The sequence below is a fragment of the Alligator mississippiensis genome, chromosome 3 (genome assembly GCF_030867095.1).
Source record: "Alligator mississippiensis isolate rAllMis1 chromosome 3, rAllMis1, whole genome shotgun sequence".
Lineage (NCBI taxonomy): Eukaryota > Metazoa > Chordata > Crocodylia > Alligatoridae > Alligator > Alligator mississippiensis.
In genome coordinates this window covers 18,209,830-18,227,648 of record NC_081826.1, presented here as the reverse complement: position 1 = coordinate 18,227,648, position 17,819 = coordinate 18,209,830, and the positions used below count along the sequence as shown (strand labels likewise).

Here is a 17,819-nt window from a genome sequence, read left to right as displayed (position 1 = left end):
TTTAAACCTGATTGACTAAAACTCGGTTGCCGGGTTAGGGAATGTTGAGGCAAAAAGACCGAGTCACAGGGGGTATGGGCAATATTTGAACAATGGTAAAGGGTTCATCACAGCATTCAGCCCGTTGGAGCCCTAATCACAGGTGTTGCCATACTTTTCCCGAGACAACTGGTGGAAGTCCTCTCCATAAAAGGTTATGAGCACCCCAATAATTGCCTTACGTCTGTTAAAAGACTATAGTAAGATTTGGAAAAGTCATGCTAAGCTGAGGCTTGTGCACAACAAGTAAAAATCCAAAATCCTGATGCTGCAAGCTATCTATTGTTTCTGAAGAAACCATGAGATATCCCATCAGTATATCTGCTATCCATAGGAATTTCAAGCTGGCTCCCCAAGTATTTGGTTACTCCCCAACCTTATGTGTTTCCTGAATATCAATCAGTTTCTTGAGATGTTTCAAACCAGATAACCCCTTGTCAATAGAAGAGACAATGATTTACACTATTGAGAATGCTTCGAAGCAGCTGAACTGAGAGTATAAAAATCTGTAAAAAGTGTGTGTGCTTCAAGAAGAAGAAAACTCCTGTGCTGACACCATCCCCTGTTGTTCTTGGGACGTTGGAAGAACAGATCGTCTCTCTCTTCAAGGATTGTGCTACGGACTGTGCCTGTCAGCTTTGCAGCCCGAGTACCTTGGACTGGTGAGATCCCAGCGCTCTCTCTCTCTTTTTCTCTCTAGGTGTAAATTTCTGAACCTGAACTGTATTAATTAAGCTTGAGCTAAGTTTCCCCAAATACTTAGTGAAACCAGGGTAGTATTGTAATTGTTTGGGGTTTTTTTTCTTTTGCATGTCTATTACTACTAGTACCATTATATATTTCATATGCTTAGCAATAAATAACTTTTATAGTCAAACTGGTAGTAACTGGGTATATTTTTCCTTCTCTACTTCTCTTTCCTCCTGTGCTCTGCAGCAATGCCTCTTTTATCTAAGCTAAAGATCCCTGTGAAGCCCAAAAATACTGTGGGGTCTGCTCATCAAGAGGCCAAAGATTGGGACATGCTGAGTTTGAAACACATAAGGGGATCAGCTTGTATAGGCTGATTGACCCAGTTTGACTCAGACGTGCCCTTATGAACTGAATGCTGGCCCAGGAGGGTGTCAGCTGGACACCCAGCCGGATTCAGAGGGATTCTGTCCACCTGTGTGCTTGTGTCTGACTGCAGTTTATTGTTGCACTGATCAACTGATTCTTGGCATATGAGGGTGTCAGCCTGTCCATGCTGATCAACCCAGTCAGGTCAGCCGTGTCACGTAAATCTGTGTGTGTTTGTGTGTATGACTGATTTGGTGACTGGAGGAACCCAGCCCATTGAAACTGAGTCCTGCAAGATAGCTCCATTGGGGGTGAGGACTTGCAGAAGGGAGATATACAGCTCCGTATAGAAACACAAGTAACACAAGCAGCACATTGACAGAATTACCAAGACCCTAGAAACTATCCCTAATAAATGAGCACACCCCAAAGTAATGGGCAATACTGGTAACACAATCTAGCATCCCAAGGTTGTAAAGGAAATTTAATCTCCCTTTTCCCTCAGTCTAGGGGGGTAGCATATGACTTCCTGCTACCCTTTTGAGTGCTTATCTGAGCTGAACTTGGACTCCACGCTCTGCGGTCCTCTGCCACTGCCCCGTACTTTGTTCTCATGGACAGAAGTCTGTTGTAGACTCAGTGCCACTGAGAAATCCACACACAGGGCTACCACCCAGCTATCATCTGTCAAAACGTTAAATATTGCAAAGACACCGGAGGCTCAGGAAACATTAATTACAGCCCATTATCAGCAGGTGCCAGAAGAAATTGTAGAGAGAACACAATGCTGCATCATTTGGTTTACAACAGGCCCTTTCTTGAGTCACAATCATCTGTCATAGGTTGACTATCTCTGCTCAGAAGTGGATCTGAACAAAAAAAAAAGGTTATGCAGCTACAGTTAGATAATTGTCCCGAGAAGCATAAATTGGAGCGGAGATAGCTGGGAAAAAAAACTAGCTGGTGTGTAAACTCCTCAAAAACAACTCCCCCCAAAACAAATACCTTTCCCAGTTTGCAGTCCTAGAAGGCCTCATTAATTATTTCCTGCTACTTTAACAATATTCCCAGCCCAACTTCCACATTGTGCTGACAGGTTCCCTCTCTAAAGGGAGCCCAGAAGCAGAGGCAAGCATGTTTTAAAGGTAAAGGAGTTTTAAAAAATATTGTACATAGCAAAAAAAAAATCCCTGTAGTTTAGCTCCCATCATCTCCTTCTTGATTGATTTTGAGCCTCACTAAACACATTCATATGCAGGAAAACAAATGCCAATCTCTGTTTGTTGAATTCAGCACAGTTGCCAGTTGTGCTGGTTCTAGTAACAAACCCTGGCAGCTATTTGGTAGCCTTTTCTCAGAGGATCTCAAAGCACAACAGAGGTGGTTGCTGATTAAACATTACAATAATCCTATGTGGTTTGATTTGAATCCAGAGTTGGATCTACCCTGTGGTGATAAATCCACCTGCAGGGGGCAGAGGGGAAGGCACTATAGCAGGAGTGGGCAAAATATGGCCCATGGGCCAGATTCAGCCTGTGGAGGGCTTTGTCCCTTGGTCCTGCCTGGTTCTGGCACTGCCTGTCTGTGGCATGTCCCCCTCGACATGCAGCAGGGCTGGGGCAGCTCCGTGACTGGACTGCCTTTCTAGGTAGCTCAGGAGGAGGTGGCTCCTTCCAGCTGCCACCGCTGCTGGTCCCAGCCCCGTGGTACCAGCGGGGACCCATGCACACAGCCCTGACCCAGCCCACCTTGCACCTACTCTGGACTTGCCTGCCCGGGCTCAGCAGTGGCAGCAGTGGCGGTGGGCAAACAGAAACTGTTCCTCAGTGCAAAGGAAATGTGGAACCTCCCCCTTGCTGCTGCAGGACCCTTCCTGCTACAGCAGCCTGGAGCCCACACCAGGCTGCCCTGCATCTCTGTTGCCATCATTGTCCCCTCCAGGCTGCCCAGTGGGGCAGCAGTGGCAGCACACAGCAGCCACAAGGCAGCCAAGCATGGGCTCTGGGCAGCTGCAGCAGAAAGGGCCCAGGAGCTGCAAGGAAGAGAGGCCACCTTTAACCCGCACTGAGGAACAGTTTCTGCCTGGCTGTCACCACTGCTGCTGAGCCTGGACAGGTGAGTGCAGAGCCGGTGTGGAGTTGCACACGGGCAACTCAGGGCTGTGCACATGGGTCCCCACTGGTACTACAGGCCTGGGGCCAGTGGTAGTGGCAGCCGGTGGGAGCTGCCACCACCTGAGCTGCCTAGAAAGGCAGTCCAGTTGCAGAGCCACCCTAACCCCACTGTGTGCCCAGGGGCAGTAGGACGCACCACGGGCAGGCAGTGCGGAGCAGGGGTGAGGCTGTGTGTGTGGGTTCTGGTTGCTTGGTTCCCACCAGGGTAAGTCCAGAGTAAACATGGGGTGGGGCAGAGTCTGTGCCCTGCTGATGGTGAGGGGGAGGTGTCACAGGGCACACAGGCTCTGGGCTGTTGTAGGGTGGGAGCAGGTGCTGACTGGCACAGCAGGGCATGCACCAGGGCCTCCCATGCACACCCCACCATATCCACAAACCCTCCTCTGCAAGCCCCACAACTGCACCCTCTTCCACATACAATCACACACCCCACAAACACCACACTCACCCACACCCTGCCCCACAAACCTGACAACCCTCCCCACATGCACCCCCCCCCCCAAACACACACCTGTGTGCCTCTGGGGTAGGTGCACACACCCCACTACACACATTCACCCACACTGCCCCATGCATACTCCACCCCCCACACACCTAGTCACACTCCCCCTCCATACACCCCACAGCCCCCTATAAACCCCATACCCACCCACACATCCCCAAAAACACTCCCCACAAACTCCCTATACCCACCCACATCCACATATACCCATACCCCACATACACACACATATGCACACAACTCCCCACCTCCCCCAACAAACCCCCTACCCACCCACCTCTCTACACTCCCCACAATATACAAGAGTAAGACTTCATTTTGAGTTATTATGTCATCACCTGTAGATACACAGATACAAACACACACCTTTCAGGACAAAAGTATTTTTAAAAAATAAAATTAAAATAGGTTATTGTGGATGTTTTATTTTTAGTATATGTTTATTTTCTGGTTCCAAGTTGGCAAACCCCCTTCCCAAAAGGAGTATTTCCAGGGGTAAAGGGGTAAAGGGAGGGACTTCCAGTGGCAAAGGTCAGGGGCTGGAGAAAGGGGGGGGGTGCAGCAGGACTTCTGGTCCCAAGATGGTGACTAGTGGGCAGGTCACCCATCAAGGGGCAGGGCTACCCTTGCAGCCCTTGACAGCTCATCAAAACTCGCTAAGCAGCCCTCCAGCCAAAATAATTGCCTGCCCCTGGACTATGTGCATGTGGTACTCAATCTGTTGTCCTGAGGCTGGCTGGCTATCTGGCGCAGACACAAAAAGGCTCTGCCAGGATTGGCAACCCAACCCAGTCAAGAGATATGCCAGTAAAGAGACTCTTGGGTAGCCAGCACTGGAGAGGCTGTTGCCGAGTCAGAATCTCCCAGTTCCCAGTCCTGTGCTCGACCTCTACTCTCTCTACAAAATCCAGCCTCTCCCACAGTAGCTCCAAGATAAATGCCCTCCCTATCAGACTAGAGAGTGAAATGCTTTATTTGTTTGCCAAACAGGTGCAGAACAGGAGCAAATATTTTCTCAGGTGAAGCACTTTTAGTCTGTGGAACTCACTGCTACAGGATACTGCTATAGTCCAGAAGTGGATTGCACACTTATACACATATCAAAAATATACTTTTTAAAAGTTTTGGAAAGGATATAAGCATTTGAGATTCAGGGCTTGTTCTCTTTAAACTAACGCAGGAAAGGATTCCTCCTTTTCCTGAAGACAGGTTAGTCTATAGCTGCCAAATGCAGGGGTTTTTGCACCTTTCCTATGAAGTGGCTGGTTGTGACCTGGGGCACTGACAGACCTATTTGTTGCATCATGACAGTAGCCCAGACACACAAACCTTTCCATTGGTTAGAGGAAGGCTGCTAAGTATACAACAACTAATTTTGTGTGACACAAAATAACAAAACAGGAATGGGAGTGCAGGTAATAGGTTAATAATTAGGACTAAGAGACAAAGATAATTAGGCAAAGAGACTACATTAAGCAGAGAAGTCTGTCTAGTACCCCTGTCCCTGGGGTGTAACTAAGAAGGTACTGGATGCAGGATACTGGCCTAGATGGATTAATGGCATCATCCATTGTCTAAATCTACTTCTAATGTACCAACTTCCTCTGCCATTGCTCTGCATCCTTGAGAAAACAGCAATTCAGGTACTGATAGGTTCGTTTCCATCTGCATTCAGTCCTTGGCATTTCTACTGAGACTGTTAACGATGATGCCAGTGTTACCATTATGATGCTGTCTGTGCTGTGTAAACAGATTTATTAGGAGCTCAGCTTGTTCCATGAAAGCTACCAAACAGCTGTCAGATGTTTACCACATTTAGTCCACTAGCATCCTGGGCTGGAGGGCAGAGGCCAATTGGAAGTGACTGTTTCAGAGTCAGACCAAATTGGGCTTTGCTCAGTGATGATGTCACCCATCTCACAGCTGGAAGACTCAGATAATGGTGTCACAACAGAGCAAAGTGAGAAGACCACATTTTCCATGCAGGCCTGCTACCAGGTCCATGGACCCCAGATTTTAAAAAATCTTTAGTGAAGCCCACGCTTGCAATTCTAGCTTAAATAGATGTTTCCGTCTATCTCAAATCCAACTTCAAACTAACAACTTGAAAGGATAACATCTATCAGCACTAATAAGTGCTAATCTAGCATGGAAGAGAGAACTACTGACCCAGCTGACAAGAAGGGAGAGGAACAAAGTCTGGTACCAGCACATTGAGACTATAGCCAATTATAAGTCATAAATAATAAAGCAGCACACTGCAGAATGTGGACAGACCTGAAGTAACTACTTGAATGAATATTTGAAACAATTGTCTTGATGATGTACATGTTGGAAAATGTTAGGACAACTCTACTAGCTATACAGTCCCATTGAAAAACACCTCCTACCCTGAATTTCCTTTCCTTAAACTTCCCCAAATGTCTCTGTGAGTGATTCTCAACCAGGGTGTTGCCAGGTCCTTTGAAGGGTGATGGGGAGGTGAGAGGAGATAAGCAAGGTCTGAGAAGAAAAGCAGATAAGCACAGGTTCAGGCTTGCCTCTGCCTAGTTGATCCCTAATGCTGACTGCCAGGCTCCTCTGCAAGGAGGTAAGCACTATAATATACGAATTAATTTTTGAAATGGTGTGCCACTCAATTCACAACAATTTTGGAGGGGAGCTTTGAGTCCAATGAGGGGTGTCCTGAGTCCAAAAAAGGCTGAGAACCACTGGCCTATGATAATTAGTTTATTCAGCAGGGTGGGCAGGGAGGGAGGAGTTGTGCATGACAATTTGCAAACTGTAGGTAATGAAGCACCTATTCAGTAATCATATCCATGTGTCTCCAAGCTACATTTTTAAACTGCTTGGACAAGTGGTGTCTTTGCTCTTGTAGTATTTCTTTATGGCTCTTTTCGACTATGCATCTATTTTTATTTTACTTTAGAGCAGTCAATGTGCTAGCACACAGACTCAGGGATAATACATAGCAACAATCTGTAGCAATTTACAGGCTGATTTGGTTCACCTAAAGCGTTCTGATTAAAGCATACTAAAAAATTCAAAATGCCTTGCTTTGAAAGGAAAAAAGAATCATTTCACCTTATAAAACCAACCATGGGTGAAATTCTGGTTGAATTTTCAAGAACATAAATTGGAAGTAACTTGACTGATGGCAATGGAGATTCTGCAAGTGATAGAAGGAACAGAATTGGGTCCTCTTTTGAAATTCTACACACTCCCGCAATCTTCAGAGACATGCATTACAACTGCCAAGTTAGGTAGGGTTTTTTTCTGTTTCTTTTTTTTCATGCTTTGGGCCGCGCCGAAGAATAGGCCCAGAGCAGTATACAGATACACGTGGAACTTATTCGAGTTCTTTAGCACTTGACTGTTTGGCAACTACCTTCCCATGAAAAACAGATTCTCTCCATAAGAACACAGATTGCAGGGGACATGTACCAATGGAGACAAAGACAAAAAGTGCACAGCCATACTCACAGTTAAGATGACCTACTGCTATTTCAAGACCTGGCACCTGAGGGTAATAGAAACAAAAAATATTACACAAAAAATGCTGGCATCTGCCTGACAGATGTAAATTGAACAGAGAACACTGGCTTCCTTATTACCTCACTCTTTGCAAAGCATAAATTAGTCGGTTGATGGATTTTGTTGACTAAAGTGAACCATAAAGAAAAAAACACTGCATCTGTGTTGGCTCAGTAACAATAACCCTCTGTTGAGGCTCCATGCTTGCCAGCATCTCTGGAGATCACAACTCATTTTACAGTTTTTATCAGGGGATAGAGGCAGTATTACGTGCTGTCCTACCCAAGTTGGATCATGACTAGTCAACAGAATGAGCCCATTTACACTAAAATAGAGGGTGAAAGGAATAGAATCAGCTCTACAGTGTTCTTGGATGGCTAGGGTAGTGAAAAGGCACTATTAATTGATTATATTCATGTCATGCATACATCAAGCATCCATAGCTAAACATGACGTGAACACATGGACAAACGGTTTTAATTTTGGTCCATCTCCAATTTTGCACCATGCTTTGTCCCTAGGCATGCATTAGCAAGAGATTAAGTTAGTCAATGGCCTTTTTAATGATTGAGTACAATTAACCATGATTAACCATGCTTATCAATGTGTGGTTGGGCTGTATGGCCAGAGGGCTATATAGTGGGGGGTGCTCCATATACAGAACTCCCCTCTGTTGAGCAAAAGACCTCTGTGGGCTCAATCCTGCCAGGCATCCTATGCATGGTTCATGTGATAGGAAGAAGTGGAGCTGGGAAGGAATGATGTGCAGTTACATGTTGTTTCTGCACTTCAAGCACTGCAGAGCCTGTGCGGAAAAGGTAAAACCAGGCAGGGAACGCCATTCCTGCATGCAGCCAAGGGAATGCCAAGGCTGCTGTGGAGGTAGAAGGCTTTAGCATGAATGACTTCCCAGAAAATTCCTGAGTTACTTCACACCTGGGGACAGGCTAAGCCACAGGAGGAAACCCCACCGCAGTTTGCTTCCAGGATATTCTCACAGCTACCTCAGGTGTCTGTACATGAATGCACAGAGCCTGGGAAACAAGCAGGAAGAACTGGAAGCCCTCACATAGTCACCGAACTATGCTGTGATTGGAACAAAAGAGACTTGGTGGGAGCTCGCATGACTGGAGCATTGTCACGGATAGGTACAAACTGTTCAGGAAGGACAGGCAGGGGAGAAGAGGAGGAGGAGTTGCTCTTTAAGTAGCAGAGGCATATGATTGCTCAGAGCTCCAGTGTGAAACTGGAGATAGGCCTGTTGAGTGTCTCTGGGTTGGGGTCAGAGAGACGAGAAACAAAGGTGATGTCGTGGTGGGTGTCTGCTATAGGCCACCAGACCAGGAGGTTGGAGGTGGCTGAAGATTTCTTCGCAACAGCTAGCAGAAGTTTCCCTGATCACAGGCCCTGGTTTTCATGGGAGACTTCAATCACCCCAACATCTGCTGGGAGGGCAATACAGCAGTGCACAGGCAATCCAGGGAGTTTATGGAGAATGTTGGGGACAACTTCCTGGTGCTAGTGTTAGAGGCCAACTAGGGACCAACTTGGGCAGCAGCGACCAGATGACTGAGCTCAGGATCCTGAGGAAAGGAAGGATGGAGAGCAGCAGAGTAAGGACCCTGGACTTCAGAAAACCAGATTTAAACTCACTCAGAAAACTGATGGGCAGGATCCCCTAGGAGGCCAATCTGAAGCGGAAGAGAGCCCAAAAGAACTGGCTGTACTTTAAAATAAATCTTACTTAGGGTGCAGGAACAAACCATCCTGATGCACAGGAAGACTAGCAAGTGTGGCAGAAGGCCAGCTTGGCTTAGCAGGGAACTCTCAGCCAACTAAAACACAAATGAAGTTTCCAAGAAGTGAAAACTTGGACAAATGACTATGGACTATAAGCGCATTGCTTGGGTATGCCAGGATGAAATGAGGAAGGCCAAAGTTCAATTGGAGCTGCAGCTAGCAAAGGACATGAAGGGTAACAAGAAGGGTTTCTACAAGTATGTCAGCAACAAAAGGAGGATCAGGGCAAGTGTAGGTCCCTTACTGAATGGGGGAGGCAACCTAATGTCAGAGGATGTAGAAAAGGCTGAAGTGCTCAATGTCTTTTTTTACCTTAGTTTTCACAGGCAAGGTCGGCTCCCAGACTCCTGCACCTGGCAGCACAGTTTGGGGAGGGGGTGAGCAGCCAACTGGATTGAAAGAGCAGGTTAGGGACTATTTCAAAAAGTTGGATGGGCTGGACTTAATGCACCTGAGGGTGCTAAGAAAGCTGCCAGTGTGACTGCAGAGCTGCCGGCCATTATCTTTGACAACTTGTGGCAATTAGAAGTGGACCTGAATGATTGGAAAAGGGCAAATATAGTACCTGTCTTTAAGAAAGGGAAGAAGGAGGGCCTGGGGAACTGCAGACTGGTCAGCCTCACCTCAGTCCCTGGCGGGTATTCAAGGAATCTATTTCTAAGCACTTGGAAGAGAAGAAGGTGGTCAGGAACAGTCATCATAGATTCACCAAGGGCAAGTCATGCCTCACCAACCTGATTGCCTTCAAATCAGGCTGGTCAGAGTTGTGTGCATGATACATCTTGACTTTAGTAAGGCTTTTGATATGGTCTCCCACAACATTGCTGAAAGCAAGCTAAGGAAGTATGGGTTAAATGAATGGACTGTAAGGTGGATATAAAACTTGCTGGATTTTTGAACTCAGAAGGTAGTAATCAATGGTTTGATGTCTAGTTGGCAGCCAGTATCAAGTGGAGTGCCCCAGGGATCAGTCGTGGGGCCAGTTTTGTTCAAATGTCATCAACGACCTGGAAGATGAGATGGAGTGCACCCTCAGTATATTTGCAGATGACACCAGGCTGGTGGGGGAGTAGTAGATGCACTGAAGGGTAAGACTAGGAAAGACCTCAACAAATGGGAGGATTGGACCAAAAACACTCTCATGAAGTTCAGTAAGGACAGATGAAAGCTCATGCACTTAGGATGGAACAATCCCATGCACCAGTACAGGCTGGGGGCTGACCAGCTGGGCAGCAGCTCTGCAGAAGAGGACCCAGGGGTTACAATGGACAATAAGATGAAATATGAGCCAACAGTGTGCCCTTGTTGCCATAATGGACTGCATCAGTAGGAGCATTGCCAGCATATCAAGGGAAGTGAGTCTTGCCTTCTATTTAGCATTGGTGAGGTCACATCTGGAGTACTGTGTCCAGTTTGGGGCCTCCCACTACAGAAAGGATGTAGACAAATTGGAGCCCAGTGGAGGGCAGCAAAAATGGTTCAGAGGCTGGGGCACGACTTCTGAGAAAAGGCTGATGGAACTGGGTTTATTTAGTCTGGAGAAGAGAAGACTGACAGGGCATTTAATAATCTTCAAGTACCTGAAGGGTGGTTCCAAAGAAGCTGGAGATAGATTATTTTCAGTTGTGGAAGATGATAGAACAAGGAGCAAGGTCTGAAGTTGCAGCAAGGGAGGTTTAAGTTAGATATTAGGAAAAACTCTCACAAGGAAGATAGTAAAGCTCTGGAAAAGGCAACCCCGAGACATTGTGGTGTCTCCATCCTTGGAGGTTTTTAAGACCTAGCTGGACAAAGCCTTGGTTGGGATGATCTAGTTGGGGATGGCCCTGCAGAGGGTTGGACTACATGACCCGCTGAGGTCCCTTCCAACCCTCATTTTCTATGATTCTATATTTGCTTGTCCCCTCTTCTAGCTATTCATTTCCCGTGTTATTAAAAATATAGAAAATAAACTTGCGAGATGAATATGAGAAGAGACGAGCCTCAGCCTTAGGGGTTACTGTGTGTTGCAAAATGGATTATGCTGTGAGAAAAAACAATCAAGGCCAGATTGTTACAGGTTATTTTATTAAGCCCAGCCTTTCAGGATATATCACATCAAGTGCATTTTTATTACCGACAAATGATCTTAGATCGAAATGTCACTCTCAAATTTGTTCCGTTTACTCCTTTTGTTTTAAATGCATACAAGAGCTGTGAGTAACTTTAGATGACAACGGAACAAGAATTAGTGGCAGGTAATGCAGCTTTAATGTAGTTTCACACACTGTTGGCTTTTATCAGTTATTACCTGTATCTGTACATTGAGATGCTGCTCAGCTGGATGGTACACCTGAAGATGTCTTGTGTCTATCTGGGGAGCTGTGACAAAAGGGGATAAAGAACAGGGTGGAGGTGGATTGTATCTGATGGAGACAAGGAGCTGAGTGGAGGTGAGATGGTGATAGATTGCAACCAGTGGGGAGATTTCTGAACTCGGATGAGGTGATGGCACTTTTCAGATTAATGTATTAGAGCAGATCAGATATTAATTGTTTTATTGCACAATGGAAGGCAGGTGAAAAGCCACAAAGCCCTTGAAAGAGCATTTTACTTAGAGCTAGACTGGCTCCCAGTGGAAAGGGCAAGACTTCCCCCCTTCCATCTCTGCATGAGATGCTTGAACCTTTGGGCTGAGCAGGCAGGAGCTTGTACATACTGGATGTCTGCTTACTTCCCATCGGGAGGCAGGTGGGCAGGAGGGTAGGCTACAGGGGGAGCCACAGCCATCACAGAGGAGTGCAATGGAGCACATTGCCTCTTGGGTGTTAGGTGTCAGGCTGATTAGCTTCCAGCTAGCCCAGTGGGCCTGGCTACCAGCCACCTAATTATCTTCACCTGCCCACACTGACCTGCATTGGCATGTTTTCCCACAAAGAAGCAGCTCTCAGTGTTTGGCAGGCTGCTCAAAAGCACAGATGTCTCCCTGGGTAACTCCTCTGATTTTAGCCAAGCTCCAGTCTGGACCTCTGCTTCCCAGCCCACCCGTATCCCAGTCCCTTACACTTGGGCATTTTTTAGTTTACATACCAGTTTATATACCACCCTTGCTAACACCTGGCTCCTAAGGTTATTTTTTTAGTGCTTATCTGTTTTCAGCTAAAACAAGAAACATGGATCCACCTGGAAGAAGCTGTCTGGTAGCGCTGTGAGGGGTTGAGGGAAATCACTATTACTAGAGATTTATAGGAAGAGAGGCTGGGTGAGCATCTGTCTGACATGACATGCACATCCCACGTTCATGGAGAGGGTTGGACCAAGAGACCCTTGAGGTCCCTTCCAACCCCATAATTCTGAAACTAAAACACTGTCACTTTAAAATTGCAGCAATTAGTACAGCTGCCTGAGCTATGTATTTCGCAAGACCACTTATCAGAAATATAGCTGTTTTTTTATTAGCAAGTTTTCCAAAAGCTGGGTATGAGTTTTACAAATCGCATAGCTTACATGACTTATTACACAAACCATTTACTAATCAAATAGGTTACATGAGTTAGTCTCAGTATTTGGGATTTTTTTTTAGCTGCTTTGCATACACTGTTCATTAATCACTATCTTTACAGTGTGATTTGTTGCTTAGGACCTGCAAGTTCGTTTCTCCTTGTGACAGGGCCTCACCCAAGACACCAACTAACAGATGGCTGGTGGTTGGTGTGAGCCTGAAGAAGAAGAAAAGCATGAGGCCCTTCTTCAGGGGACATGTGCCCAGCTGTTCTGGATCTGCTCAGACCCAGGTGGCCAGGTTGTAATCCAATGAGCCGGCACTATGCTAGCTAAAAGATGCAGTCTGATTACCCCAGAGCCCGGAGGATCAGGGCCAAAGGACAGGCTGAAGAAAGAAGAAAGGGAATGCTCCAGGACTCAAGGGGAGATCCCATGTTCCCCCATTCTCCACCCCTGCCATTGTTGGAGAGGAGGACCTCACTGCTACAGATGCTTCAGGACCACAGTCCATGCCAGAACCCGCATGCAGAGCAATGCAGGCACAGGCACCATCCTACGCAAGCTTGAACTACATGTAGCACCTACAAGAAGAGCCAAGCAGAGACCAGACATACCATCAAGGTCCAACAGTAACACCCAAGTGGAAAGGAGTGAGTATAGAGGAAGAGGAGCCCCACAGAAGACTAATGCAGACCTGACTGCACAAAGACTCCCAAGTGATCACAGGTACCCCCCACCCCCCACCCCCAATAACTAACCATCCATCTTATAGAAACAAGAAATTGTGACAGGTGAGACGAAGGAAATGCATTGCAACCAGGTGAGCAGGGCATGCACACTACCAATCAGCAGCTTCTTTGGGCACATAGCTGTCACACTTCTCCATGGCAAACTTTATAAACTGGAGAAAAATAAACCCATACTTTTCTAGTACAAGTAGGCATGAATCCTAAAATAGTTTGAGATATTTTTTCACAAAAACCTCAAGCAATCATGAAAATGCTTGGGAGTAATGAATAATCATGAAACATAGTACCTGATCATGGGCATGGCCCTTCATCTATGAAATATGCCTGACTCATTTTTCTTACTTATCAACCCAAGGGGATGGAACAGCCTTGTCACAGTCCATTCCCTAGTACAGTCCATACCTGTTTCTTTGACACCACAGAGTTCATTCTTATTCAGTGAAAACCTATATAACCTCATGGGCTTGAATTGTAACAAGGGACATTTAGGTTTGGTATTAGAAAGACCTTCCAAACTCTGAGGACGGTTAAGCAGTGAAAGATATCACCTTGAGAGGCTGTGGCATCTCCATTTCTGGAAGATTTTAACTGCAGGTTAGACAAACATTTACTTGGAATAGACATTTAGCCCTATCGTTCTATGATAACGGACAAATAATATATACAATTGACATTCTCAAGATCTACAAAGAAATATAGTTTTTAATATTCTTCATGGGAAAGAAATAGAGCTGTGAGGCTAACCCCTTTAATTTTGGAAAGAAAACCAAATTATTGTAATCTGTATGCATGCCTGACAAATTCAGATAGAGCTGCTGAGATTTTTGGAGCCACAGATTTTCATTCCACTTTCTCTTCTATTTCTCCACTAGCCTGACTACTTCCTGGGCCCCATCAGCATTCCCTTCACATGCTTTCATGTGCTTTCTTATATCAGATGCAGCCGTTTCATCTCACTTTATCCCAATTTTAGAGGTAACTGATATTATAGGAGAGACATAAGGCCTTTGGGTGGCCCCACAATCAAACACATTTTGCAATTTGTGAGTGAAAGGTCAGGTTTGGGTTAGTGAGGAAAAACTCTGAAATTCTGGCCTGATAGTATCATTATGGCTTGTGCTTTGGCACAGGGTTGGTAATATGTCAACTGTGCAACTCTGTTTACAGAAGTGGAAGAGAAATAATAGGGTTAGCTATCATGAGGTGAAAGCTGTGTCTAAAGTACATGCTGGTAAATCTGTTTTGGCAGTGTCTTTGGCACACATTTTTGGTTTAAATTGGGGCATTTTGATGCCACTATTCCATCTGAAAAGGGTGAACACACAAGCATGCAATTTGCCTGCCTGAGTTATTTTGGTTTCATTGGCACAATCAGGCTTCTGCTAAGCTATCTCATGAGAAACAGGCTGGATCATCCCCTCCTGTGGGATACTTCTCAGTTTCCGGGTGCCACCGAGACCCCTGCCAGATCCCACAGCAATTTTTAAATCTGTACAGATCACAGAGGGGTCAGCAAGAAGCCAGGGCACAAAGCCCAGGTGCCTCTGCTGCAGTACTGGACCCCAACAGCCCTGGCCCTAGTCCCTGGCAAGCGAGTTTGGATATAGATATGCTGCCAGTGCATTTCTCTGACCAAGCACCCTCTAAAGGCACAAGCCAGCAGTGGAAGGAGCTCCATGGACAAGATGCATAGCCTCAGCTTCCGTTACCTTACCATTTTGAACTCCGCTGGGCTTGAAGTTCATCAGTATATTTTTGACCATGGCCTGTGCACTCCTTCATGGACTGTCTAATGCCCTTCACTCCAAAAAGCCCTCTGCCAAGTCAGTGGCAACAGGGGGATTCTGTCATGGAAGTAGCTTTAGGAGCAAAATAGTGGGCATTCTCCGTGTCTTCATGAGCTCTCCTCACAGGCGCATCCGCACAAGATTCCCCCCACCCCTTCTCATTTACACTACTTGGGGCCCTGGCTACCAAGCGAGAGGCACGATTTACCCTTGTGAAAGCTATGTTTGTTTGCCCTGTGTGACAAGGCTGTGCTCCAGGAGTGGCCATGATGCTCCCTGGTGGCCATGCAATCCCTGTCCTGGCTCCCACTCTGGGGACCCTCACATCCTTTACTAGCCCACCGCACCTTAATTGTTACTATTTTGAAACGAAGGAGCTTTCCTGAGGGTCTTAGAGTGAGCCTGCCATTGTTCAGCTGTCGGCCTCTGCCCTTTTTGCCCTCTCTGGGCCCTCTAGATCTGGTCCACTGACCAAATTGAGCTTCATAGATTCATCGATTCATAGCTGCTAGGGTCGGAAGGGACCTCAACAGATCATCGAGTCCAACTCCCTTGCCTAGGCAAGAAAGAGTGCTGGGGTTAGATGACCCCAGCCAGATGCCTGTCCAGCCTCTCTTAAGGACCCCCAGGGTAGGGGAGAGCACCACCTCCCTTGGAAGCCTATTCCAGATTTTGGCCACCCTCACCATAAAGAAGTTTTTCCTGATATCTAGCTTAAACCTGCTCTCTGTCAGTTTGTGACCATTGTTCCTTGTTAACCTAAGAGGCGCCCTAATGAACAAAGCATCTCTGATCCCTTGCTGCGTCCCCCTAATGAATTTGTAGGCAGCCACAAGATCACTTCTCAGCTGTCTCTTGTGGAGGCTGAAGAGGTCCAGGTCCCTTAATCTCTCCTCATAGGGCTTGCCTGTAAGCCCCTAACCATATAAGTGGCCTCCTCTGGACCCTTTAGAGTCTATCAATATCCTTCTTGAAGTATGGCACCCAAAACTGGACCCAGTACCCCAACTGCGGTCTGACCAATGCCACATAGAGGGGAAGTATCACTTCCTTGGTTGTATCTGTCATGCATCTGCTGATGCATGATAAAGTGCAGTTAGCTTTGGGGTTCCCAGCTTCTGGTCTGACCCTTAAAGGCCTTTATCTTTGGCCCATCTCAGGCTGCTTAGCCTCCCTGGGCAGGCCTCTGGCCCCATCTCCACCCTACTCCAGACACTCAGCCCTCTGGTCCCAAAGCCTAAGTCCAGCCCTTCTCAGGCCATGGTCCACTAGCCCTCCGCCTGCACCTCTCAGGCACTAATGTCATTCCCCCCCAGGCTCTCTAGGACTGCCCCTTTGGGCATACTCAGTGCACCCCCCCCCCCCCAGGACTATGGGAGAAAAAGCCCCAAAATGCAAGCACCAGTCCTAGTGGAAAAGAAGGTCCTACATGGGGTTCACCGCACCCCTTGGTGGCAGGCTCCAGATAAAAGAAAAGCCAAAATAGAAAATGCCTGGGATACTGAACTTGTTCCTATGAGGTTCCCAGTTTCCCTTGACTCAGGGCAGCCTGTTGGGTTCCCTCTGCAGGGCTCCATCCCTTATGGCTTCCATGGCCAGCCTGCCTGACCACCTCTGGGGCTGCCTTGTATCCCTCAGGCCCTGCCCCTCTTCCGGTCAGCAGATTTCCCCTAAGGTTGCCTCCAGGTGCTTCCTAATTAATCTTATGAGCTGGTTGCTGTGGCATCCCAGTTGCAGCTGCGCCCTACCTGTCCTGCAGGGCCCTCTCTGGGCAGCTGCCCTCTCAAAGTGACAGAGCATCCTAGGCTCTCTGTCCCACCTTGCCACATTAAACACATCTCAGTGCTTTACAGCTTTGCCTGTAGAGATGTAATCAGCTATTTCCCTTCCTCCTGAAACTGCTATAAAGATGAGTTCAACACAACATTGGGCCCTCTGCAATCTCCAGGTATAGTAACTGCAGTTAATGATCCATTATGTATTAGAGTGTAGCGGCTTAGATGCTTCAAGCTTTAGTTCCTTCACAACTCTCAAATGAATAGCCCTTGTGATTTATTACAATTTTAGTTTTCCTCAAGATGAGTTCATGAGGACATTTACTTTTTCTTTTGCTCATTCCTTGTTCACAGTAGCAAATATGACTATGGCTTAGAGTTAGGCAGGGGTTCCTATAAGCAGCTGTGGCTTTATGCTAGCTTCATACCATGTTCCGAATAGTGCTTGTGAGAAAGGGTGCAGGCCATCTGGGGCATAGCAGCAAAATCCTCTAGGACCATGTAACAAGGTATTAGGCTAGCTTCTTCACACACCTTCCAGCAGAGGTTGCAACCCTGCATGGAAATGCTGTCCCATTTTATTGACTTCCATGGAGTTGAGATGTTAACTCTTTCCTGGACACAAGGGAGGGGACTGAGAACTAAGGCTGGGGACAGGAAAGAAATAGTCTAGCCTTTTAGGGCAGGGCCAGATGAGTGACATGGGGCTGACCTGCTGGTCAGATCCCACATGGGGTTAGGTTCTCTGTACCTGGATCCCACCTTCTACCACCTGGATCAGGCCCCATGTACCTGGACCCTGCCCCACATGCCTGGATCTGGCTTTGTGCCCCCCCTGACCCCACATGCCTGAATCTGGCTTTGTCTTCCCTGACCCTGTGCACCCAATGTAGAACATATGACCACGCTACCTGCCC

The 17,819-nt window shown here is 46.8% G+C and overlaps 1 protein-coding gene across 3 annotated transcripts in view; it reads right to left on the bottom strand.

The window, feature by feature from the left end:
- LOC109281734 (uncharacterized) overlaps positions 1–17,819 on the bottom strand; it is a 124,541-nt gene that overhangs the window by 19,069 nt on the left and 87,653 nt on the right. The window contains exons 3-4 of one of the 3 annotated variants that reach the window (XR_009460627.1): positions 11,399–11,469; positions 7,258–7,294 (exon numbers count right to left, since the gene is read on the bottom strand). The exons of 1 other annotated variant lie outside the window; for it this stretch is intronic. The gene's annotated coding sequence lies outside the window, so the exon portion shown is untranslated. The remainder of the gene's footprint in view (positions 1–7,257; positions 7,295–11,398; positions 11,470–17,819) is intronic. One more of the 3 variants, XR_009460626.1, reaches the window with a different exon arrangement.